Below are 26,358 nucleotides of genomic sequence, written 5' to 3' on the forward strand. Positions count from 1 at the left end.
TGCTATTCAGGAAGTAAGATGGCCTAGAACTGGAGAACGTGAATTCAGGGCGGTGGATCCCGTCGCCAACACAGCTTTCAAATACAACATCTACCATAGTGGCAGCGATAAGGCAGAGCAAGGCGTCGGATTCATAGTGATCGGGAAGCAGATGAAGCGTGTTATGCGGTGGAAACCGATTAATGAACGAATCTGCGTATTGAGGATACGGGGCAAATTCTTCAACTACAGTCTGATCAACATCTATGCGCCGACAAACGATAAACCCGACGACACGAAGGATGCGTTTTATGACTGTCTCGACAAGACCTACGGAGAGTGCCCTAAACATGACGTAAAAGTTGTTATCGGGGATGCCAACGCTCACGTTGGAAGAGAGGATTTTTTCCGCCCTATAATTGGTACGGAGAGCCTTTACTCCGCCACCAATGGCAACGGCCTAAGGCTAAAAACTTTTGCTGCAGCTAGAGGGATGGCCATCAGCAGCACCTACTTTGCACGCAAAGACATCCGAAATCACACCTGGATGCACCCAAATGGCGAGCTCTGCAACCAAATAGACCACGTTTTGGTGGACGGTCGGCATTTCTCGGATGTCATCGATTTGAGGACTTTTAGGCCCAAACATCGACTCTGATCACTATCTCGTTGTTAGTAGAATTCGTGCACGGTTGTCTATCTGTAGCAGACGAGTACCGCCGGAAGGTTGATGAGCGGATAAGGGGATACAACGTAGGCGAAAACCTCAACAATCTGTGGGAGTCTATCCACGGTGCGATGAGCACAGCAGTGCGAGAGATGATAGGTACTGCTCAGAGACGACCCAGAAACGGTTGGTTTGATGAGGAGTGCCAGAATGTGACGGATGAGAAGAATGTTGCCAGAAGTCGGATGTTAGTGTCTGGTACCCGGCAGAATAGAGAGCGGTACAAGAAAGCTAGAGCAGCCGAGAAACGAATTCACCGCAGAAAGAAAAGGCAGTATGAAGAAGACATCATTACTGGGGCGCAAAACAGCATCGAACAAAACGATATGCGGAGATTTTACGAAACTGTCAATGGCGTACGGAGAAAAACTGCGCCATCTCCCGTTATGTGCAATGACCGCGAAGGTAACTTGCTGACAGACAAAATCTTGGTGGCTGCCAGGTGGAAAGAACACTTCGAGCAATTGTTGAATGGAAAGAACACGAGCGCGTCTGAGAACAGATTAATCATCAGCAACGATGGACAAGCTGTGGAGCCCCCGACGCTAGATGAGGTTAGAAGAGCGATTAAGGAGTTGAAGAACTGTAAGGCTATTGGCGTAAACAGGGAGGGGCCAGGGGGGTCCTGGCCCCCCTGAATCATGGACTTGGACCCCCCCCCCCCGAAAACAAATTGAAAAGAAATGACAATATAGTTGAAATTAGTGTTCAGTATCAAACATGCCCTTGTGATACTAAACGCGTTCAATGACAGGCAATAGAAAAATATAGTTTTAAAACGTCACATGTTGCCATACTGTTTACTTTTTGGCCTTTCCCGATATTGAAATTCATTGAAACACGTTTAAGATTTAGCAGGACTGATTTGATTCATTAACAATACTCCTATGTTAATTAGAAAACCATAGTTTCTTCAAATTTTAAAACAAGCATATCGCAGCTATGATCCATTATCTAGAACGAATCGTTGTTACTGTAAAAATTTGGGTAGTGGAAGAGCACCAATTTTCGACCCATCACTAATTTTCGACCCATCCATACGATTTTGGCCTACTTTGTATGAAAATCTTAAAATTGGCACAGAATTCTTGTGGGTCGAAAATTAGTGCTTTTCCCCTATATGAGTAATGGTAAAGTTTTACAAAAAAATGTTTTTCAAAAGTAAACAATGATGCAGCAAGCAAATTTTATTTTATATTCTTTTTTTTCGCGAAATTTTAAATACTTTATATTCAAATTTATGAGCCATTCGATAAATTTGTCTCTGAGTCGTCGGGAACAGATATGAACTGCTGGTAAGTGAACGACAGCGAAGCAGTTGTATTCAAATGTGATAACAAAACTGTTAACATTGAAATTTCCTTATGTATAGTAAGATACCGGCGGATTCGTACAACAACAACATCGAACCGAGTAAAGTCGTGGATGTCGCAACGATTTTTTTGAATGTTAAATAGACACCAATTTTCTGAAGTTCTTATATTGATAAGGTAATAAGACCATGTTACTATTTGTTTCTTTAGAACAAACCTAGAAGTTAAAGTTTGAACAAATCTAGAAACTGCAAACGATTTTCTGTAAGTCACACTCATATTAGATTTTTTTGCATGTAAAATCACAAAATATTCTTGAATTTTTCTTGGCTCAGATTCTTTATTTTACCAAGTCCAATGAAACATCCGTTCGTTAAACGACCTTTACTTACATCTATGTCAATCGCCTGTATAAAAACTGATTGTTTTTTTTTTTTTAAGAATGAGCTCATGAATTATTCGGGGTGGTGGGACATTTCACATAAAGACGTTTCGCATATAGGCCAGGAGAAGTGGTTCACCTAGAGTGAATTTATGTCAGAGAAAAGGTAGACTTTGTATGAGAATTGACAGAAAAATGAATGACAAGTTCATCCACTTATCCTGGCCTATGGACGTTTGACATAATGGACTTTTGGCATAATGAGAATTATATGCTTTCTATAAAATACTACCTGCTCTTGTAAGAAACTGCTTTATGCGAAAGGCGTTTCTAGGCCTATCATAAGAATGCTCTAAAGTGTAATTTTTGACCCATAGTGGGGCGGCAAAATTTACAAATAAGCAGGAACCCACATTTTATCATCAAGTTTAGCGAAATTTGCCTGATTGTGCGAAAAAAGTGACCAACATTTTTCACATTTCCACTTAGTTTTGCGAAAAATTGTTTTTTTTTATATATATTACAAATAACCTTGCTTTGGGCAATTTTTTGATGAAAATTTAGTGTGTATTTTTCTGTAAACATAAGTTTATTCCTGGTATAAAGTATTTCTGTCGTAAAAGTGTCGATATTTTGTGTTTCGGTCAGCGAAGACAATTAATTTTAAAACTATTATAACTAAAAATTGGTAAATATTTTAACACAAGTTTGTTTAGCAAAATTATAGCAAATGAGGTTCACTGTGTGGTTTTTATTTCTATTCAACTGCTATTGTTTTTATGAAAATTCGATTATACCATTAAGGCCGAACCTTTTCCCTACCTTGAATTTGATGACGACAGATTTATTTGAAAAGAAAATTTACAATCCTTCAATATGACGATAGCAAAGCAGCTTTAGAATGTAAAGTCTTCAACTCGAACAAAAAAGATATTATTCAATCCTATGTTAAAAATTTGGTTTCGAGAGGTTAAGATAAATGAATCCCTCGCTACAGAAATATTGAGCAACAGTAATCCATATTTTCAAACTAACAAGCGTTTTTTTTCTTTGAAGGTTTGGGTTTTGTTTTGGCTTTTTGGTTTCGAGAGGTTAGAATTTCACATTGATTTTCAACCTTAAACATTTGAAACTGTATCTTGTTTTATAACTCTGCTAAACTTTTCAAATCGGATTGGAAAGGTAAATTTGTTTCCTGTTTGATCCTGATGAAAAGTAGAATTTTAAATCTTTGTATTTCATTCGAGATATATATGATTGGGTTGAATACGTCATCTTGGCAATATAAAACGTCGCAACGTTATACTATATACTATTTTTCCATTAAAATGACTTTTGGTAACAAAGTTGATCAATCGATGTTGAACCATATTCAAGTTTTAATATACCGACCTTTGTATGAAAGTGCTCCACTATAATCGGTACACAAATATTATCGAAACAAGCATTGTCAAGTTATCTAAATCCTAAATCTAATGTAAAACTATTATTTCTCATGATAAGGGGTCGTGGCCCCCTCAAATCTGATGGCTATTTACGCCCATGTGTAAGGCTGCTGGAAAAGACGAGCTCCCGGCCGAACTTTTCAAGCACGGTAAGGATATGGCAGGAAGAAGAATTGCCTGCTAGCTGGCTGGAGGGCCTCATCTGCCCTCTATATAAGAAGGGTCACAGATTGGAGTGCGCCAATTACCGAGGAATAACGCTCCTCAATTCGGCGTACAAAATAATGTCGCGTGCTCTGTTCAACAGATTGAGACCGCTGGAGGAGTCCTTCGTCGGCGAATACCAAGCTGGTTTTCGTGAGGGCCGATCAACGACGGATCAAATGTTTACCTTGCGACAAATCCTTGATAAGTTCCGGGAATACAACTTGCAGACTCATCATCTGTTCATTGATTTCAAGGCGGCGTACGATTCAGTGAAGAGAAATGAATTATGGCAGATAATGGTAGAACACGGTTTTCCGGCGAAACTGATTAGACTGATTCGTGCAACGTTGGATGGATCGAAATCAAGTGTGCGGGTTGCGTATGAGACTTCTATCTCCTTCGTAACCTTAGATGGATTGAAGCAAGGAGATGCGCTTTCGAACCTTTTGTTCAACATTGCTCTCGAAGGAGCTATAAGGAGAGCGGGTGTGCAAAGAAGCGGTACCATCGTCACCATTGGCGTAGGAATAGGGTGGGGGGGGGGGGCAGGGGGGTGGGGGGCTCCAGAATCATCCAGGCCCCCCCCCCCAGAATTTTTGATGACATTAAAAAAAACAAAAACGATTTAAGATGACGCAAATTCTTCTGGAATTATGTACATGACTCATGTTATTAACAAAAAAATCGCTTCAGTGGTTACGTTATGTAATGTAGTACAACTATATTGAGAAAACCTCATTTACGTTACACAGCATCAGCGCGGCTGTTGTGACTTCGGTGAATCGTGCGACAATCTAAAGCTTAACCGTCCGATTGATATCCCATATGAGAATTCACTAAAAAAAAGAATCATACATTAACATCAAGTTGTATGATGTCAGAAAATAAATAATTGAAAAAACAGACACAAATTTTGTCACAAAATTACTAAAAATACTACTACGAAAATTAAGGTTTAACTTTCAAAGAATTTCGGCATGGGAAACTTTTTATCAGATTTATGGTTAGAACGATGTAACAAAATCGGCCATAGTGTTATTCCAGCAATAAATTCTTTCTTTGATTTTGATTCAATGTTTTAAGTATTCGCATGAATATATTTATTGCTTAAACTATATTATTTCAAAAAAACTTATTATTTCATAAATTATTTGATTAATTTCCAACAGAAATTATTTTCAAATAACTTTTCGATACTATTTATAGAATTTTAGTATTATCAAATTCCTCAAGGAACATTGAAGGGTGGCTTCAGAACTTTTGCAAATCTCAGGGAAATTAGTCATTTTATTACAAATTCTTTTGCGTCGCTTATCAATGGTCCTTAAGAAATGTTTCCAAAATACACCACAAGTTGCGTCAAATTCTTCTCTGGTTTTTTTCTAGAAATTTTGCTTCAAATCTCCGGTTGAGTAATGAATTGGAAAGAAAATTGTTTTTGAAACATCTCTTGCCTTCGAATCCTTAAAAGAAATTTGTTGAAATACCCCTGGAAAACTTAAGCTTCCAAAGCTAGCACAGCGGAAAAGGAATTTGTAGAGAAACATGTAGTAAAATAACTGGGATTGGGGAAAGGATATTTTAAGATATTCATAAAGACATTTTTATTAATCTTTCTAATCTTATTGTCTGATTCCAAATTCGTATATTTTTGGCCGGAATTTCTAGAGGCTTTCTGGCAGAATCCTAGAAAACCAGAAGTTAAGAAAGGATACATTTCAAGGATAATTTCTAAAGATGATTCTGATGGAATCTTAAAAACGGTAAATTGTAGGAGTTTTGAAAAATTTCAGAATTCTTAAACGTGTGGTTCCTGATTTCTGAAAGTTCATCAACTAATTTTCAAAGTAATGTACAATACACTAGAGTGATGCACATTTTGAAATGTTGGCTCCCATATGCTAAAATGATTTATATTATAGTAAATAACATTCTCCCAAAGTTTGAAATGATTCGGAAGAAATTCGACTGTGCACAAGCCATTTGAAGTTTATATGGAGATAAGTATGGAAAACGCCAACTTTTTGTGTTCAGGCCTCTATCTCTTCGACATAATACTCTATGGAAAAGTGAACAACCTCTGCTCATGTAAAATCCTTTCAGTTACAGCTTTGCTGAAGACCACATTTTGATAGGACTTAAGGATAAATTGCTATTCTTAATCATAAACTGGGTTTGCATTTTGCATGCTTAACCAACTGCTCGGCAGGCAACAGTGGTGCTCCTGGCGGGTAGAATATATCAAAGTAATCCAGGCTACTATGTTCTACAGCAAAACAGCAGTGTTGCTCTGAATGTAATTGAATGATCATCTCAGCATGATTTAGACTTTGTTATCACTAATAACAAATTTTTCTTTCTTCCCACTAAAATGTGGTCGTCAAATGTCCTGTGCACAACCAAATTTCTTCCAAATCACTTCAAATTTTGGGAGAATGATATTCATCATAATTGACACCGTTTAAGCATAGGGGAGCAATAGCTTCAAAATTTGCATCAGTCTAACAATACACCTTTGGTAAGGTTCTTAAAAAATACCGGCAATATTTCCGCGTTTAACTTCTACTCTACTACAAAATAATCGATGATAGACTATTTAAGTTAGTTTGTTTGATATTTCTAAAGGTAGGAAAAATGGTTTTCCTACATTAATATGTTCACAATATAGTATCATGACGCTTCGGAGTTCATATAAAATATTATCTAAGATTTTGGTTTTATTTTACTTTTAGTAAAACTTCCATGTTAAAAACACCTATATTTTTTATTATAAAAGACGATTATGAATTTTACGACAGGAATGTAGTAAATTTTTCCGAATTAAATGTCAGCTGCAATTATAAAAAAAAATACCTACAAAGTTCATTCAATCCTTTTTTGTATGTCTTTCTCTAGAAATCTGATAAGGAGTGATTCGTGAAGGAATTTGTAAAGCAATTCCTAAAAGTATTGAGATATTCAGGGAGTAGTTTTTGAATCAAAATATGGAGATTGGATAAATTTTTAAATGTTATTTATGAAAGAATCATGAGATTACCAATAAAAAAATGGAATGATTTCTAGAACCTAAAATAATACTTGATGGAATTTATGGAGAATGGCCCCTCTGACCACCCCCCCCCCCTCCTGTTCTTACGCCAATGACATCAAGACTTGTTTGGTTAATCTATATTATGTTCCTGGCCATTGCAGAATAGAAGGAAACGAAAAAGCTGATCAGTTAGTAAAACAAGGTTCTTCCATGCAATTTATCGAGCTCAAACCATTTTTCGGAATGGCCTCTTGTGCTCTGAAAATGCAATTTAAGAACTGAAGGCAAAAATTAAACTTAACTGGAAGAACGCAGTCACCAGTCCAAACGATTCATTGAACCAGACGCCTATCAAACACAGAGGTTGTTAAACTTCAATGAACACGATCTAAGTACTTATACTGGCTTATTACAGGCCACTACCCCAGCAAACGTTACCTCAAAATTATAGGTTAATTTCAAGAAGATATGTGTCATTTCTGTAAATTAAAAAGTGAGAGCACTGAACATTTGTTGTGCAAGTGTATTGCACTACACCACAAGCGATGCAAACATTTAGATGAAGCTAGATAAAGGCCTGCTAGAGCCTAATGAAATTCGGATCCATCACCCAAAACAGGTACTAAATTTTATCCGAAATTTAGTACCTGATTGGGATGCACGCTAATAGCTGTGGAGATAGTTACTTCAAATAGTAATACATCCCTACAGTACGGCAAAAACTAAGAGGATAACACCACAATAGATCAATTTAATGGTCGTAGTGGTATCATGTCCCCACAAAGAAAAAAAAAACTAGAATAAACTCTGTTTACTGTGAAGCTCAGAATCGTTGTTGGCAAGCGGGAGCACCACGAAGAACCTTGCATTCCATTCTGACATTACTATAGGAGTGAGACGTCGAAGTTGTGCCATGCCTACTAGATCGTTTGATGTCCGATCCGATGTTACATTCTCGGAGTTCTTTCAACAGGCTTTTGATTGTCAACCATCATAACAGGGTTGGAAGACAAGATCTATGACAATGTTCATTCAGTACCACACATTTACTTTCGAAAGTCTGAAGGTAACCCAAAATCAACGGCAAACAGCAATGCTCTGTTTCCGAAATATGCGTCACCCGTTCCAGTTCTAATTCCCCAATTTCAGAACGTTTGGCGCGCAGGTTGGGTTAGTGGCCTCGGTTTTCTGCAATCAATCGGGGTCAAACTAGCGCAACGTTCCCGCTAATCATTACGTCGTTACTGAGCCATAAGTAATGCTCAGGTATCAATAAAACCCGCGCAAAAAATCCACCGAATGTTTGCCCACCACTTTTTTATGTATTTGTTGAAAGTCGTCATCGTCGTCGTCTTCGTCATCATCACCATCATCATTTGGTGGCTCACATTTCACACCATGTGCGGTACAATTACCCCTTACCACACAATCACAATCATCGCACTTTCTTCGTCAAATTGTCTCATTACAATTAACTGCTGCGCTGAAAAAAAAAAGGTGCGCGGTTGCTCGCGCCTCGGGGTAATTAAAAAGTGCTGTTTGCGCAAAACTGCGCAAACCGTTCGCGAGTTCGACTGCTCCGTTTTGGGACATTTTTCGGTGATCGCAGCGAGGAAGCGCGTCTTTCGAACGATCGCTTCCAAGGTGTGCCAAATGAGCGACACTTGTGATTAGAGGCACTGCCTGACTGAGGTGGTCGTAGTTGGCCTAGATTTGGTTTTATCGGAATCCGTGCGCCTGCTAGGATGGGGAAACAATGGTGGATCTTACCGTGCTAGTTACGAAAAAAAAAACACAGCAGGTCTTTAGTTCTCAATCAGTGTAGCAATCGTAGCGAACAGGTTCCGATAGAATGTTTCCCATAACCTAGTTGCATATGTAATTTTCAATGAGAAGGTGATAACATTCCGTTTATCAATTTGCGTAGAATTCATCGCCTACTGCACCGAGTGGTTCCAAACTCAACGGCGTACTATGACGTCACAAAGTTCGTTGGAAATTTTCGAAGCAGGAGTGACGGAATCTATTCCTCTACATGTACGCACATTTCCCTTTAAAGTAGAGCAATTTTCGAAGTACATAAGGCCAAAAAAAGTGATCCCTTTCTTCCTAGGAAACCAGCGCAAATAAAGGCGGGAAATCAGACTGCCCTCAGGGGCCGTCGACCGTATGCTCTCTGCCGCTTGACCAATGGTCAGCTTGACATAGGTTGAATGGGATTAAAAAAATGCTCCGTATGCATAAATTATACTGTCCAGTTCGCCGAGAAGGGAAAGAAATCTCCTGTAGGGCTACCGCCGTTGATCTAATTAAGATTCGAAAAATATTCCATTTTGATCTTGTTTTTTTTTAATGCGAAGAAAATTGGAGATGACGTCATCCTCGAACTAACCGTTAGGATTGGCGGGAATGAAGCATGCCTTCGAAATACAATCAACAGAAGGAATCCCAATAATTACAGCTCAAACACAGACAACAGACGCGCTGAGAGACAGCATTCATCTGTCGCGGCAAGAAATGTGGAACATTTAAAAAACGTCGTCTTCTGGCATTTTATTCCCTTTTCTTCGGTGTACGGTGAGTCGAGCACGAGCCGTTTTTTGGATGGAGCATATGTTGTTATATGTCTACGTATAATGCGGCGGTTTTCAGCTTTCTCCTTGGCCAAAGGATACGAGGTCCTTGGCAGAAGAGCCAACGGACCGTGAAGGAAAAAAAAAACTGTAACAGATAACGATTTTTTTCCGTTTCTTCGAGCTGCGATCCAGGAGGGGCCGCATTTTGGCGCGGGATTACTGTTCCAGAAGGAACATGTGTGATATTTTTTATCTCTCTGAACGTAAATCGATCGACATGATATGTGCGGCTAATTACGGTACTTAGTAGGCGAAGATTTGCGGTTTGAGTTTTGTACACGGTATACAGAATTAACAAGGCTGGCTCTTTACTAGTAAGAGACGAACCAGCCAAGGGCTGAAAGTCTCGTTAATAAAGACAATTCTCGCTAAACATTACTAAAGGACCCATGTACAAATGAGAGATTCTCTCCTCTCTCGCTCTTTTTCAATTATAACAGTGGAATACTGAAGCTTTTGGGAAGTTTTTCACTATAGATCGAAAGGCAATTTCCTTGACTAGCGTTTCATACAAAAAACGCAACAGAGGAAGTTAATGTGACTCAGTTATTGATTAAAGAGAAAGTAAACAAAGAGAGCCTCTCAATGTTAGATAGGTCCTTTAGAAAAGTTGAGCGAGAATTCATTCACTCATTCTTTACTAGTGTAAACATCATACAGTCATCTCTCCCTTACTCGATATTGAAGGGACCATTGAGTTAAGGAGGTATCGAGTTACAGAACACAAAACCAATCCAACTGCGATCCAAGGGACCATCGAGTTAGCCATGAAAACCAACTTTTACTATGGTTCTCTAACTCGATATCGAGATACGGAATATCGAGTAAGGGAGAGTTAACTGTATTTGATTGTAGAGCTAAGTATGCTGTTCCGCTTAAGAAAAGTAATAATTTCTGCCCAAGAAATGGTCAAGAAATATTCTACAGTGAGCTCCATTTGAATTGACATTTCTTTTCAACTGCGTACTGCGATCAAAGAAAAATGCTTTTCTTGAGCATTTCTTGCAACAAATTTCCCATGCATCCAGATAGGCGATTACTTTTCTGTTGAAGTGCATACTTCGCTTAAACATGTGACGCCATCGTAGCATATATCATCAGGACCACTAGATCATTTTTTTTTTTCACAAAAATGTACGGGGTGTATAGGGATGGCATCATCAAGTGGCTGTATATCACCTTGCTAATATTGTACATCGTGAGTTCTGTAAGCAAACAAGCCGTGTTGATAAAATCTAGTTGCAATGCATTTAATCTTGTAACTTCAAATTCGGAAGAAATTCCTTAGCCTTATTTATTTATTTATTTATTTATGTTAACATAAAATTTTGAAAGAGGGAAAAACTGACTGATTTCTTTTTTGAAATCTTTCTCAAAGAGGCACAAAACCTCTTTATCTTTTCAAGAAACGTTACAAATCAAACTTAAAACTAGAGGCTCACACGGCAACAGACCATAACAGAGCCATAATCGTGGAATATGAACATCAATCCGAAGAGTATCATCAAAAGTCGGCGAGGGAAAGGGTTCATCAGAATCGAATCATTCATGACATCTGAAAATAAATGTATAAAAACAACAAGTATCAAACAAAATATGAGATCTCTTTTAGAAACTCAAATAAAATTTATTAATACGGGATAGCATTTAGTACCAAGTATGTCACGAACAGATATGGGAATAGGATGATTCAAATTTACTATGTTGTTGATTATTTTTTTTCCTCGGTAAACTGAATTTGCAACATTGAAACACAATATGATCAATATCCTCATAAGATTCTCCACAATCGCATAGATTAGAATCTTTGATGTTGATTCGATATAAATGGCTGTTGCAAATATAATGATTTGATATCAACCTTGAAAAAGAGCAAATGAAATTTCTACTGGCTGATATATTTTTGAACCATGGATAATTACTAACTTTTGGGCAAATAGAATGACACCATCGCCCTTTATCGCTAGAGTTCCAACAAATTTGCCAATCCAAAAGAGATTTTACTTTCAGTTTTGGATAATATTCAAATGGTAATATGTGATGATTGTAGGTAATTCCCCGATGAACGTCAAATTTAGCTAATGAATCTGCCTGTTCATTTCCATAAATCTTACAATGAGCAGGAACCCATATACATTTAATAGTAAATCCCTTAGAACTAAGATCAAATAATAATGTTTTCATCATAAATATAATATTATGAGTTTTAAAATTGAAATTTATCGTATCCAATGCCTGTAGACAGCTTAAACTATCAGAACAAATGAAATAAATATTTGGTGTACAATCTTTGATCAAGTTGCACGCAAAATATAGAGCAACCAGTTCTGCCGAAAAAAATGGAACAAGGAGTTTGTAATTTAAAAAAATGACCCGCCATAAATTGTATACACCAAATCCCGCAACATCTTGAATCAAAGAACCATCCGTATAATAAATTTGCGCAGGTGTGACTCCAATAAATTTACGCTTAAATAAAAAATTCGCAAAATGAGTATGTTGAATTTTTGTAACTTGTTTCAATTCATGAAACAAGGTGAAGTCAATGATAGGTTGGTATGAGTGAATTGTAATTTTTTAATTATAAAAAGCATTTAAAGGAATTGTTTCAATTTGTTCACTAGAGCAATGAATGAAGGAATCTAATATTCTGCTCGAAGGATTAATTTCAAATAACGATTTCAAAATATTGATAATAGGATGATTGTTTGAGAAACAATTCATCACAAATTTGCAATTTAATTCTTGAAAGCGAATCTTAAGTGGCACTACTCCGGCAAGAACTTCAATTGATTGAGTATGTGTTGAATTCATAAGCTTCAAATAAATTCTCAAGCAACGAAGTTGTATTTTTTCAAGTTTGACAAAATATGTTTGTACAGCACTACCAAATGAAAAACAACCATATTCCATAACTGAACGAATAGTCGTTTTATAAAGTGTTATTAAATCAGAAGGATTTGCTCCCCACCAAGTACCTGTAATTGTACGAAGAAAATTAATTCTTTTGGCACAATCTTTTTGGATAAATTTTTTTTTTTTTTTAAATCTTTATTTGAGTGTATTTTAACACTTTTTGGATAAATGTAATGTGAGTGTTCCAATATAATTTATAATCAAACCATACGCCAAGATATTTGTATGTATCAACTTTTTCAATTTCAAGGCCATTAAGATATAAGTTTATAATTGTAGAAGAATGTTTTCTTGAGAAAACAATATATTTCGTTTTTTGAACTGAGAAAGAAAAACCATTTTCATGAGCCCACATATCAATATTATCTAAAGCACATTGCATATAATGTTTAATGATCTCTCTGTTTTTGCCACTGATTGAAATAACATTATCATCAGAAAATTGTAATAAATAACATCCATTAGGAATAATGGAAGCAATGTCACTTGTAAATAAATTGTACAAGAAAGGACTTAGACAAGATCCCTGTGGAAGACCAAAATAACTATAACGAATTTTAAAAACTACCGAAAAGCTAAACATTACATATAATTTGCAATTGGATTAGATGGACAAATTGATGTGAAGATTTGCGAAAAAGTTACACGTCTTCTCAGTGAGAATCGAACTCACGACTCCCCGATCTCTAGTTGGGGTGCGTTACCACTACGCCATGAGAGGACTCATGAACGCAGAGGTTAACCTGAATTCGATTTCAGCTCAATAATCACGTGGTCCTTTTTCGCAAAGTGCACCTCTTTCGGAAGAATTAGATGCCCATCCAAACACAACGCTTTCTATATATATCCAATGCCTAGCCCGAGAGCGCATTGTTTTTTAGGTATAGGAATAGCACACTACACTAACCAGCAACTGCGCTGGCTGAGGTTTCTTCTGAGTTCAATTCTCACTGAGAAGACGTGTAACTTTTTCGCAAATCTTCACACCAATTTGTCCATCTAATCCAATTGCAAATTATATGTAATGTTTAGCTTCTCGGTAGTCGTTAAACTTCCACTCGGCTGGTTGGCCGTAAACCACGATTCATAATTAAAAACAAGTAGGGTAGGTGTACCAATTATGGATGCAATATGTCAACAGTATGGATAAAAATCTAATTTTAACCGCGTTTCTAAAACGTAAGCATGATTTGTTGATGTTAATTACTAGTTTGAAGCCTTGCGAAACAGTTGAATTAAACAGTTTTAGTACTAAATTAACTTAAAGCTTCTAAAAATTGGTTTTAAAAAGCGTTGTCTTTGTACCAATTATGGCAATATCGTTCCTATCATTCGACATAAAAGTGTACCAATTATGGACTATCGAATATTTGCACGAAATGAAATCAAACATCATCCAGAGCAAATGATAATGCAACGCTAATAAGTAATGAAGTGATTGCTCATAAATGTTTCCAAAAAAAAATTGTGTTTAATAGATGTTAAATCTATTTATTGCAATGGATTCATGGGAGGAAATGAATTTTCGAAAAGGAGTCAAAATGTAGTGAAAATGCAAAATATGATACAAAACAGCATTAATGAACTCACATTACCTTTCCAGCGCCTTATTTTAACGAAAAAAGAGCGAAAATTCAAAAATCGAGTATCATTGAAAACTCCTCTCTACCATGAAATTAGCATCTTCCGCTTGTGAACGTTTTCGAACGTGTGATTGAAAAATCTAGGTAATTGAGTACAAATCATGAAGATAATGGCTTACCGAACCGTCCCGTCGTGGAAGTCACCCGTAAAATAGCTTTATTTCTTTTATTTTACTGATCAAAAAATGTAAACAAACCGCCTCCAGAGTATCGCCATAATTGGGCTCTCATACACTCTTTGTACCAGTTATCGACATAGAGGAAATAACACGATTTCCAACTTAAAATAGTAGATTTAGTTGCTCAACAGCTAAATTTGTTCATTTGTTCTCACTAGGCAACATACATTTATCGGTTGAAGTAGTTTTACCGGATGAAAACATAAATTTCGTGACGGGTGTTCCTTAGCGAACTGCTAAGAAGGTGACATATGTGTGAGGCAAATTTTTCAAATGTTCATTTTTCAAAGCTTATAGCACGAACGTTCTTATCAAGGCTTAGTTATCATCAAAAACAAATAGGTTTATCGTTCCTGTGAATATTAGCCATTATATTCTATTAAAACAATAAGAAAAATCTCTTTTTGTTCTCACTATTGCCATATTTGGTACTATAGCCATAATTGGTACTTCTACCCTATAACGAATTTGTTTGGACATTTGAAATCAAGTTTGGAATTTTCAAGTTATGCATTTTATTATACAATAAATCAATTAAAACAGAATCATACGCTCCAGAAACATCAAGGAAAGTTGAAATAACATCCTGTTTTTTATTGAATGAAAGTAGAATTTGTGAAGTCAAAAGTGCAATACAGTCACAGGTGCCTCGACTTCTTCAAAATCCAAATTGAGAAGATGAAAAAATATTGTTGTCCTCAGCCCACAATTCAAGGCGATTCAAAATCATACGTTCTAATAATTTACGCAAAGATGACAATAAACTGATAGGTCTTCTACTATCAGTGAATGAGGGATCTTTACAATATTAATAACTTTGATGAAACGCCATTCAAGAGGGATAATATTTTGACATAAGAAGGAATTATAAATCGAAAGTAAATGAATTTTTGCTTCCTCTGGTAAATTCTTGAGAACATTGAATTTAATGTTGTCAATACCCGGAGCAGTAGTTTTGGTTATTGATAATGCCATGTTTAATTCGGCCAATGAAAATGGATCACAAAGTTCAGAATAATAATTGCATGATGTTGTTTTAAAATTAATGAACGGAGGAACGAAATCAGGACATATTTTTGTCGAAAAATCATCAATCCATTTTTTCCGAATATTATAACGTCTTGTCCGAAGAATTATAAGTTCTTAAATTACGGGCTACGGACCACAAAGTGGATAGCAAAGTTTCACTTTCCAAATTTTCAACAAAATTTTTCCAATAATTTCTCTTTTTGAATTTAGTAAGCCTTATGAATTGAGCTTCAGCTTTACAATATAAAAAATAATGATTTCTGGAGCCAGATCTGCGAAATAATTTAAAGGCTTCTGATTTGTTTATTAACGAAACGGAACACTCATGATCCCACCAAAAAGATGGCCGGTTTTTTCTAACAGTACCGTTAGTTAATTTATTATATTGAGATTTTTGCAAACAATCAATTAACAATTTTGAAAAATTGTCGTAATTGTCAACTGGAGAATCTGAATTTATAACGTTGATCAATGAAATAGAAATAAGGTCTGAAAATTTCACCCAATTAACATTTTTACAAAGATCAGAAGCACATGGTTCATTAAAAATGTCATTTTATTCAGAAGTATGTATATCAATTAAAATAGGTAGATGATCACTACCATTTGGATCATCAATGGTTTTTCAAGAGGTTTGCATTGACAAATTATTTGAACACAAAGATAAATCAATACATGAGTGATTATTTGGAGGAACAGCAATCCTAGTAATCGATCCATCATTGAGAATATTTAAATTTAAATCATCAATCAAATCCATAATCAAAGAACCTCTACCATCAGTCTTTTCACTACCCCAGGCAAAATTATGTGCATTGAAATCTCCTAAAATATAAAACGGAGTGGGAACTTCATTCAAAACATTTTTAATTTGTGACAAAGAAAAACTTGCATTTGGAGGAATACAAAAACAAATAATTGAAAACTCAAATCTACCCTTTTTGATAGAAACTGCAACGTATTCTAGCTGCGTTTGAATAGAAATATCCAAATATTTGAATTCAATATTATCACGAATTCCAATTGAAACACCTCCAAATGATGAATCTTTATCTTTCCGAATTTCATTGAATTTTGGAATACGAAAACCATGTTTCATTTAAACAGAACACATCTTCATCAAAATTGGTTAATAATACTTTCAATCTATCAATTTTAGGAACAATAATTCGACAATTCCATTGTAAAATATGCCTGTTATTGGAATTGATAGAAGCCATTAAAACGAGAATGGATAAGAAAAGAGGGGAACAAACGAATTCAATTTATCTAAAAGGGTAGCCAAAAATGGTAAAATAAATTTAATGATTTTTTTTTTTTTCCAAAAATCACTTAATCCCAAAAATTCTACAATTTCTTCCAAAATTTTCAAAATTGAATTATGAGAATTTTCATTTACTTTATCACTAGTAGTATTGTTTGAATTTAGATCGTTTCTGTTGAATGTTTGTTCAGCGTCAATTCTTTGGAAGCCGGGAATATTATTAGAAGGAACTGATGTACTAAGGGGAGGGAAATTTACATTATAAGATGTAGATGGTTGAGGTTCAGATACATTATTATGAGCGTTAATAGATTTGTTTGAAATTCTTTTTCTTTTGCTGGGAGGTTTATAAGCAAAATAATTTGAATTATCCGATGATTCAATGCCATCATCATCTGGCAAAATCTCAAATGTATTGAGAGCTGAAAAATTATCAGATGATTACATGATTTCAGCATAAGACAAAAGATTTTTATGTTTAATTTTTTGATTGAATTTTGATTGATGATCAATGTAAACAACACATTCTTTCAATGAATTGTGCTTTTGTTTACAATAAATACATAAATCTGATGTTTTGTTACATTCAGAAGATGAATGAGGTTCCCCACATTTCGAACACTTCTGTTTGTTGGAGCAAAAACTAGAAGTGTGCCCAAAAAGAAGACATTTGTTACAATGCTTGAGCTTTGGATAATAAAGTCTCACGCGAAATTTGACATTATCAATAATTACGTAATCTGGAAGCACGGAACCAGAGAACGTAATTTTGACGCAGTTTGAATGAACATACTTCGAGTCATTCCCAACAAATAATAATTTTGATAATCGAACACAATCCAAAACCTTAACAGGGGAAATGGATTTGTTCTTAAAAATTCCTGAACCATGAGATCTGATATCTTCGCAGTCTAAAGATTCGTCATAAATAATTCCATTGATTTCGCAAGCATCATAAGGAGCATAAACGCGATAGGAATTGAAAAACAATTTGGATTCCAGAAGAGCGTTGGCTTCATCTCTGGATCCAAAAATTACTCGTAACTTATCAAGTGATTTTTTTTAAATTTCTTTCACTGATTTGTACAATTTATAAATCTCAGATGAGATCAAAAGAACATTAATGGGTTTTTCTTTTTTTCTGAAAAAGACTACAAATGGTCCAGGAAAACTAGACGGACAAACCTTCACTCGAAAAGGTTTGTTCAATGAAGAGGATTCGTTAATCTGAACATATTCTTTGGATCTCCCCTCTCCCTCATCCGTTTCCATAATGGAAACTCAACAATGGAAAAATGATCAGAGTTACTCTTTGGAGCAGGAGTAAGAGAAAGAGAAATAAATAAAAAATATACTTAGCTGTCTTCAAATAAACGAAAAACCAACGCAAATAACAACGAACTTGAATGGACGGTGAAAAACTTGGGAATATTGAATGAACCACAATTCTTGAATCAAGCAATCCCAGCGAACAGCAACTCTTGAATCAAATAATCCAAGTAAGCAGCAACTCTTGAATCGAATCTACTACGTAAGTCCACAAAATCGATCAATCAAAACCTCGGTCGTAATTGGAATCTGAAAAAGATGAAAAAAATTGACAAGCGAAGAAAAAAATTGTTTAACCCGGTCAAGGCCTACTTACCGAGTATCATTCCTTAGCCGTGATCCGTGTAATATTCAAGCAAATAATCGATCAAGTGTGCATTCCAAAGGGAATTGCTCGTAGAACATTTCCTTTTGGAATTGGCAAACAACTTCGACTTTTTTTCAACAGGAAATCAGCTTTTACTATGTAAATACAGTCAAACCTCCATGAGTTGATGTTGAGGGGAACATCGACTCATGGAAATATCGAGTTATTGAACACATTTTACTAGGAAAGCTGTTTGAAGGGACCATCGCAGTAACCATGAAATTCAGTTTTTAGTATGGTTCCATGAGTCGATATCGAGTCATGGAACATCGACTCATAGAGGTTTAACTGTAATATTATTTACGAAGATAAACATAATAGTAATGCAAAGCTCTGTCCGGATAAAAACGGAGACGTTCGATTTGAACACGGTCTTCTACAAACATTTAGCTGTCGATCGGCAGTCGAAACTTCGGCGAAGTTCGGCGTCGGCATTCTAATTTGGTGCTTCGCCGACGCATAAGGATTGCCTTTGTCGGCGTAGCACTTCGATAGAATGCCGACACCGAACATCGGCGAACTTTCGGTGATATTTCATGTCTCTTATGAACTTCGGTCTAAAGTTAATCTTAATGCACAATACCATGATATTTAAAATATCACGTTCAAGAAGGTGATATTGGAGCTGTCAAAAATTTATGGAAATATCACGTTCCAGAAACATGATATTGGTCCAATATCACGAAAACCGCTTGTATCATGAATCATGTAGTCTGAACATAGCAGGATCAGCGTTGCTCCAACCCTCAATAACACATTGGTGTTCATCCTAATGAGCTCAAATTTTGGGAGGACTCGCAGAATTTTAGCTAAGAGAATCGAATGAGTGGTGTGGACAAAAATCGATATTTTGAACCATCCTAACAAATACATACATTTTTTCCATATGATTAATGATTGAGATCTATCAAAAATATCTACCTAAACATGTACATTAACTTGTATTAACCAAACATGAATCCGTAAATTACCTCCTCGACACCCGGTTGCATGTTCGCGCAGATAAGCCCGGGCATAAATCCGAACGGAAGCGGAAACTAAATCGCACACAAGACAAGCACAACAAAAACGACGCAAAACACTGCAATTTACCAACACCGTCCGTTTTGACGGCGAACAAAAGCGTGTGGCGTGTGGGTGGCATTTTGGCTCCTCTCGCACCACTCATCTTGGAGTTTTTCCACCGCCCGAACGAACGGTTTTTCCATCCCACCGACGACGAAATGAAAAGTGTTAATAAAGTTATGATGAAAGGCTTGCGCTTACGGACAAAAAAATAATAGCAACAAACAGAATCTAGTAGGCAGTGGGCGCGGGTTTATGCATTCGGGTTTTAGATTGCATGCACCGACGACGACGATCGTAGTAGGCGAAGCTTCTTGCCTCGGCTTTTGTTTTTCCGAGATAGGTTCAAGCTTCGAGTGCGCTGCCGTGGATTAGGTGGGTGGGTTGCAGGGATGCCGGATCTACGGAAATTTCCGTCGTAAATGAAGAGTTTCTACGGGGAATATCTACGAAAATCGATTTTGTCTACGGCATCTTCTTAAGTGATAGGGAAAGTTAAATAAGTTTGTGGTTGTTGGTTTTTAGTTCGTAAAACATATCACCGATGGAAAGACCTTAAGAAAGAAACCGACATCAATTAAGATCTGTTCTTAGAAATGGTGGAACTATGTCTTGATAATAAGTACTACCAACAAACATTTGGCACTGCGATGGGTAGTCCACTGTCTCCAATACTTGCTGACTACGTCATGGAAGATCTGTTAGAGACGGTCATCACAAAAATAGGATTGAAGAAATACGTAGACGATTTGTTCCTCGTTCTACGAAAATCACAAGTCGAGCGAACCCTAAGCATCTTCAATCAATACGACGCGCACTTACAGTCCCATATTGTTAACGGCATCGAGCTCTATTTGGTCGTTTACCGTGAGAAGTGAGTGCATAGACGAAATAAGTCATATGCACTACCGGTCAACTGCGGTAGAAGGTCATTGATGATGTATTGTCAAATAGAAAATACCAAACAAAAACAAACTTGTAGGAAGAAAGTTGATGAGGAGTTTTGTGATTTCCTTTAAAACGGTAGTTTTCCGTGTGAATTTATATTACGAAGAAGGAGAAAGGTCTTGTGATCGAAATCAATGCCGATGCCAATTCGCATTGTTGCAAGAGGGAAAGAGAGTATACTATTTACAGTAAGTTTAAAATTAATTAGGGTAAAATGTGTATTTAAAATAAACTATTTTCAGTTTGAGCTGAGTGTAATACGACTGCTACAAAAAGGATGTTTTTATCTCGACCAATTCCAAACACATATAATGGGAGGACTACCGTTTCTCGATACATTGGTACTCCACAACATAAACAATCACACCTTGAAAACCAAGTGGTCTGCAAAGCCAATATACTTGCCTGCAAATTTTCCATTCATAGGGGGATGTGGGGCAAGATGAACACCCGGGACAAGATGGGCACCTCTAATTTGTGTCGTTCCTACCGATTTTTTTTCAATAAATTATTTGGGGTTCTAATGAATATCATTAAATTGAAATGATGGCCATAAACTTCAGCTAAAAAATCAACAGCACAACGTAAATATTGCCAAAAATATACAGAAGTCCAAAAATTTACTTTTTCATATAAGATTTGTTCATTTATAAGTGATAGTTTTGTTGCGTAAACAATTTAATTCATACGTTTTTGGCCGTATAGTTATAGAATAATCTTCTGTAGATAATCAGGAGCAAAACTTTTATCGAATTTAAAAAAATATTTCAATTATTTTGATTATATTGATAAATTTACACCCTTGGGGCAAGATGAGCACCATGTTCAAAATTAAGTAAAACTGTGAAATTATAGAACCACATTTAGCTGTGGGCTTAACTTACGGTATCCTTTTTGCGCAAAACATTTTTTCTAAAAAATATAAACAAACAACAAATTTAATCGTTTTTAAATGAAATCTTAGCAATCTATGAAAAGTTATTTATTTTTTGATAAAATTTTTAAAAACTAAGCTATTTGAAGATAAATACTATCAGATGTTTAAGATAATATCTTGGCATATTGCAAGCATTGAAAAATAATAGTTTTCTTTAGTAAATTGCGTCTTTTTATGGGGGTGTCCATCTTGCCCCGGATGGATAAGGATGGTTACCAATTTTACCAAAATAAGAACGTTTAAGTAGGCTTAAATCGCGCTTATCCTTAGGGTGCTCACCCCGCCTGATCCTATCATCTAACTTCATCAAACGAGTGACACAGCTGTCTAGCTACATACCAATTAAGCAGATTTGTCGACAGCTTTGCCGATGTTAGAAATGTGCCACTGCCACATTCGAAATACAGCTCACACTGTCAATTTACGTACTGAGGTAGATAGGCTCCATACCACTTAAGCCGGGATTCCACGCACAGTGAAGAACACACTTAGTGGTTGAAACATATTCCGCTGCTATACACAATACATATTCGATACCATGGAGCATTCCGAATAATCGACCAAATTATAACCGTCAATATTTTGAAATATACTATTGACAATAGGCCTTTTCATGTGACAGATCCGTCTATGCATTTGTTTACATCGGTGGAGGACCGGTGCTAACACGGGCCTGTCATTTTCATAGAAGAACTGTCAAAGTGCTTCCCGATCAGCTGATTTGAGACGTCATGTGAATAGGCCTATCCAGCTTTTTACGCTGGCTATAAAAAGGGGGTGATTTGACTTTGGCACTTCTTGCCTGCCAATTTTATAGTTTAGACTTAGTAGGCAATGATTTATGATTGCTGATTGAAATGTCAATAATTTTCACAGGATTTGTTTTGCAGCTGCGGTTTTTTGTACATCAATTCTTTATTATTTTAGGTATCAGTAAATTACAAATAAACACAATGGAAAGCGTTTCTGAGCCATTCAAAGAGAGATGAAGATTTTTTAAAGAATACTTAGCATTCTGTGGGTGGAATATTCTGACGAACACAGCCAGAAAACATTGCGTAACCCCGGCGGGCGCACCCGTTAGATTCTTCCTTAAAACTTTCGTGCAGAAAAGTGGACCAAATATTGATCATCATGATGGTCTGTGTCGTTCAAAAACAGTAACATACATGTTATATTATGACTTAAAACATTACTGATTGAAGGGCTGGCTAGAGAATTAGCTTATTTTAATCACAGGTCCAGAATTTGTAAAGGATAGTCCAAGTGTTGGATATAGAAAAAAGAACACATTATGGTAAAGGGTAAAATTGCTTTATTTCCTTCACAGTTAACACCAGTAAATGTTTAAAAAAAGGATCTGGAACCGCTGCAGCCACGATTTGAGCTGTTTTATCGATCGAAATTATCCCCTAAGCTCTTCAAATGCACAAATTCGTTAAAATGCCTGTATTACAGAGAAATCAAAAACATAATTATTCAATTACTTCGGTTTTGTCGTTTTGTTTGTAACCCTTGTTTACGGAGTTAAGTTAACAGAGTTCTGTTTGATCTTTCGACCTTGACGCTTGCTCCTACGGGGGCCAGCGACGAGGGCAGGATCAAACATGTCGCGCGTCGGTTTAGTAAGTGAAAAAGTGGCGTGATCGGTTAGTTCGTTTAGAAAAAGAGGATCACCGACATCTGAATCAATTCATAGCGCACGCCGCTTTGGATCTGATTGACGAGCACAAGTGGAAAACGAACAATACCTACTTGAAGTCGATCGACAAGTTCAATCAATGGTTCGTGTCGGGATTCGTGACGGCATCGCATCTACGGTTCGTCATGGTGCATGACACGCGGAACGATGACGTCATGAAGTGCATAAGTGACAAGTTTTTCAACTGAAATCAGAGTACCCGCGAGTGATCCATTTATAACTGAGGTCAACGAAAAAGTGCCGTTAAATCCTAATGAACCTTTAAGTGGGAACGTTCAAAAAATCAACTATTAACGGACACAGAAGAATGCCTAAACTAAATCCGAAGAAGTATGCCTAAGAGAAGATACATCAAATTGAGTGCACCAAATGGTTAAGGTCTCTTTTATATGCCGTTGGATATCATCGATTCTAAGTTCTACATATGGACGACTCAGAAAAGATATAATGGATAATCACCATCGAATTTGATTCGGAGGTAGCAGAGTCTAAGAGGATCAAAAGATTTTTTTTTCTATGCGGCTTTGAACACTTTTTCTCATACTCACCACCAGAGGTCTGAGTTTCAATCAAATAAGCCTATGAACCAATGTACGATGACGTCACACTGCAACTTCCAGCGAGAGGAAAACCTTCACTGCATACAGAAAAATGTATAAAAATGTATGTATGCTGAAAAATAAACGATTTCGTTGCACATTCATCCACGCATTGTTCATCCGGTGAACATTCGTGTTGGTGCGGATGTCATTTTATGTAAACATATTTAGATCGAAAAAAACGACAAGAAAAGAAGACCGTGGACAAGTCCATTGGATAAACCAACCCCCCCGCGAAGTGACAGATAATGCAATTTTCACGTACCTACTTTCAACGTAAACAATGGGGCCATCCACCGCTGCCGGCACAATTTTTCACTATGGCAGATCGGAATTTTGTTTCGTTGTTGACGGGTGCAAAACAACGAATGGAATGAAATGAAATAAGGGCGAGTCTGATATTTTCGTCTGCCAGTGAAAATAAATTAAAAAAAATCATCAAGTTTAAGCACCAAATGAACTTAAGAGCGTACCAATTCGTTCGGTGAAAAGATTAAATGACGTGTTAGTGCTTTATTTACGGAAAAGTAATCTAAAATAAATTACTTACAATACAGCCTAACTGATTTGTGGATCGCTTTTATGCCCTCAAAAGAAAGCGCTGGCCGTAACATAAAATAAAATAAAATATTGTGGGCCTCGTGGCCGTGCGGTTAGTGTCGTTAGGCATTTAAGCGCATCGTGTCATTGGGTGTGGGTTCGATTTCCACTTCAGCCATTGAAACTTTTCGTCAGGAATGTTTCTCAACTGTGCCACTGGAGCATCCTTATCCATTGTCTAGTGTTAAGTTCCATTCCGTACAGCTAAATGGCTGAAGACGGTGTCCTTATCTTTTTATTTGAGATCGAATCAAGTCGAAAAGTGATATTTTTTTTTATTTGCAGTTTTTTTCTATGCGGATTAAAACACTTTTTCTCATACTCATCACCAGAGGTCTAAGTTTCAATCAAATGAGCCTATGAACTAATATACATTGACGTCACGCTGCAACTTTTAGCGTAAAGAAAACCTTTACTGCGGGTGATGTATACAGAAAAAAAACGATTTCGTTGCACATTCATCCACGCATTGTTCATCCGGTGAACATTCGTGTTGGCGTGGATGTCATTTTATGTAAACATATTTAGATCGGAAAAAATCAACATGAAAAGAAGACCGTGGATAAGTCTAAGGATGAACTATCCAGCTCTTTAAAAGCGGTAATGGCCGCCAAAAGTTAGCTTACTTTCTGGTAGGGATCCAACATATTGACGTTTGGCTTTGGTCCGGTCAATTGACTTGTCCACCGGGGTGATAAATTCACTCGGTTAACCCGTATAGGCCTGAGTGAAAGAAAAATTACTAAAACTCTCACCGCTCAGCGAATACTAAACGGATTTCAATTATGTTTTGGAAGTATACTCGTACACATATCTAGTTTATAAAAGTGGTCAAAGAATCTCGGGAATGTTCCTGTGGCTGGAGTTATTGCGGTGAATCTCTGGGCCAGGTCGGGTGACAAGGGTTTTGTGCTTCTGTGCCCCTGGAGGAAGGCAAATTTCAATTTACAGATAATTTTTAGAATCGGCTATAATGTGGCCACTATATCAAGAAGTTTTAAGAAAAACGTATCAGCGTTAACCTTCTGATAATTGATTTAATTTAATAATTATGTCAACTGCATTTGATTGATCCTACAAATGACAATTTTCGGGTCCTCGGGATGCCTAAAATTTATGATAAAGTGCACAACTTGTATCTTAACATCTGTGTCAAGCTTATGGGAATGCAGTTTAGTGAACTGTTATGTTCGATCTATTCTTTTAGAGATTTGAAACGGTTTAATACCTAACAAATCTAGAGCCGGTTCTTCAGGACATTAAGCCCGAGTGGCCGCATCTGGTTCACTCTAAATGGTGCAAAACTATTAATTTATTATGTTTGTCGTAAACGAATCCGGCAAATATTAAAAATTCACTCTCGCACAAACTGATCCTTCCGATCCTAAACTATTTCCAAGACTGAAAACGCAGAGCTGCGCTCAAAGTCGAGAGCCCGATCCAAAGCGATATTCGTTCGAATACCGCTTTGGATCGGGCTCTCGACTTTGAGTGCAGCTCTGCGTTTTCAGTCTTGGAAATAGTTTAGGATGTAGTGTACAGGATTAAGGAATTGACAATGTTGAATATCAGATCTTAATAATTTATGCAAAATAAAATAAATGTAATTGGAAATAAATAATGATTATTTAGAATGTCCCAAAAAATCGCCTTTTTCTACCCGACTTGACCCAGTGACCCACCGCAATAACTCCGGCTACAGGAGTATTCTCGAGTTTCTCCGGCCATTTCTAGAATTTAGATATGTGGGCTAGTATACTGACAAAAAAATATTTAAATCCGTTAAGTATTCGCTGAGTGTTAAGGGTTTTAGTATTTTTGCTTTCACTCAGACCTATACGGGTTAAAGAATTTTGAAACTTTAACGGGTCACGTAGATGCTTTCCACGTGTTTCGGTCAAGTGTCAAAATTCTTGGACTGAGTATATTTAGTGCACCGGTGGATAAGTCCATATCAAGCGACCCGAGTCAAACGTCAGATCACTAGATCTCTTTTTGTAAAAGTGGGCTAATTTTTGGTGATATTAGCGTTCGTAAAAGCGGGATACTTCATCCAATAA

Source organism: Aedes aegypti, chromosome 1 (assembly GCF_002204515.2).
Source record: "Aedes aegypti strain LVP_AGWG chromosome 1, AaegL5.0 Primary Assembly, whole genome shotgun sequence".
Taxonomy (NCBI): domain Eukaryota; kingdom Metazoa; phylum Arthropoda; class Insecta; order Diptera; family Culicidae; genus Aedes; species Aedes aegypti.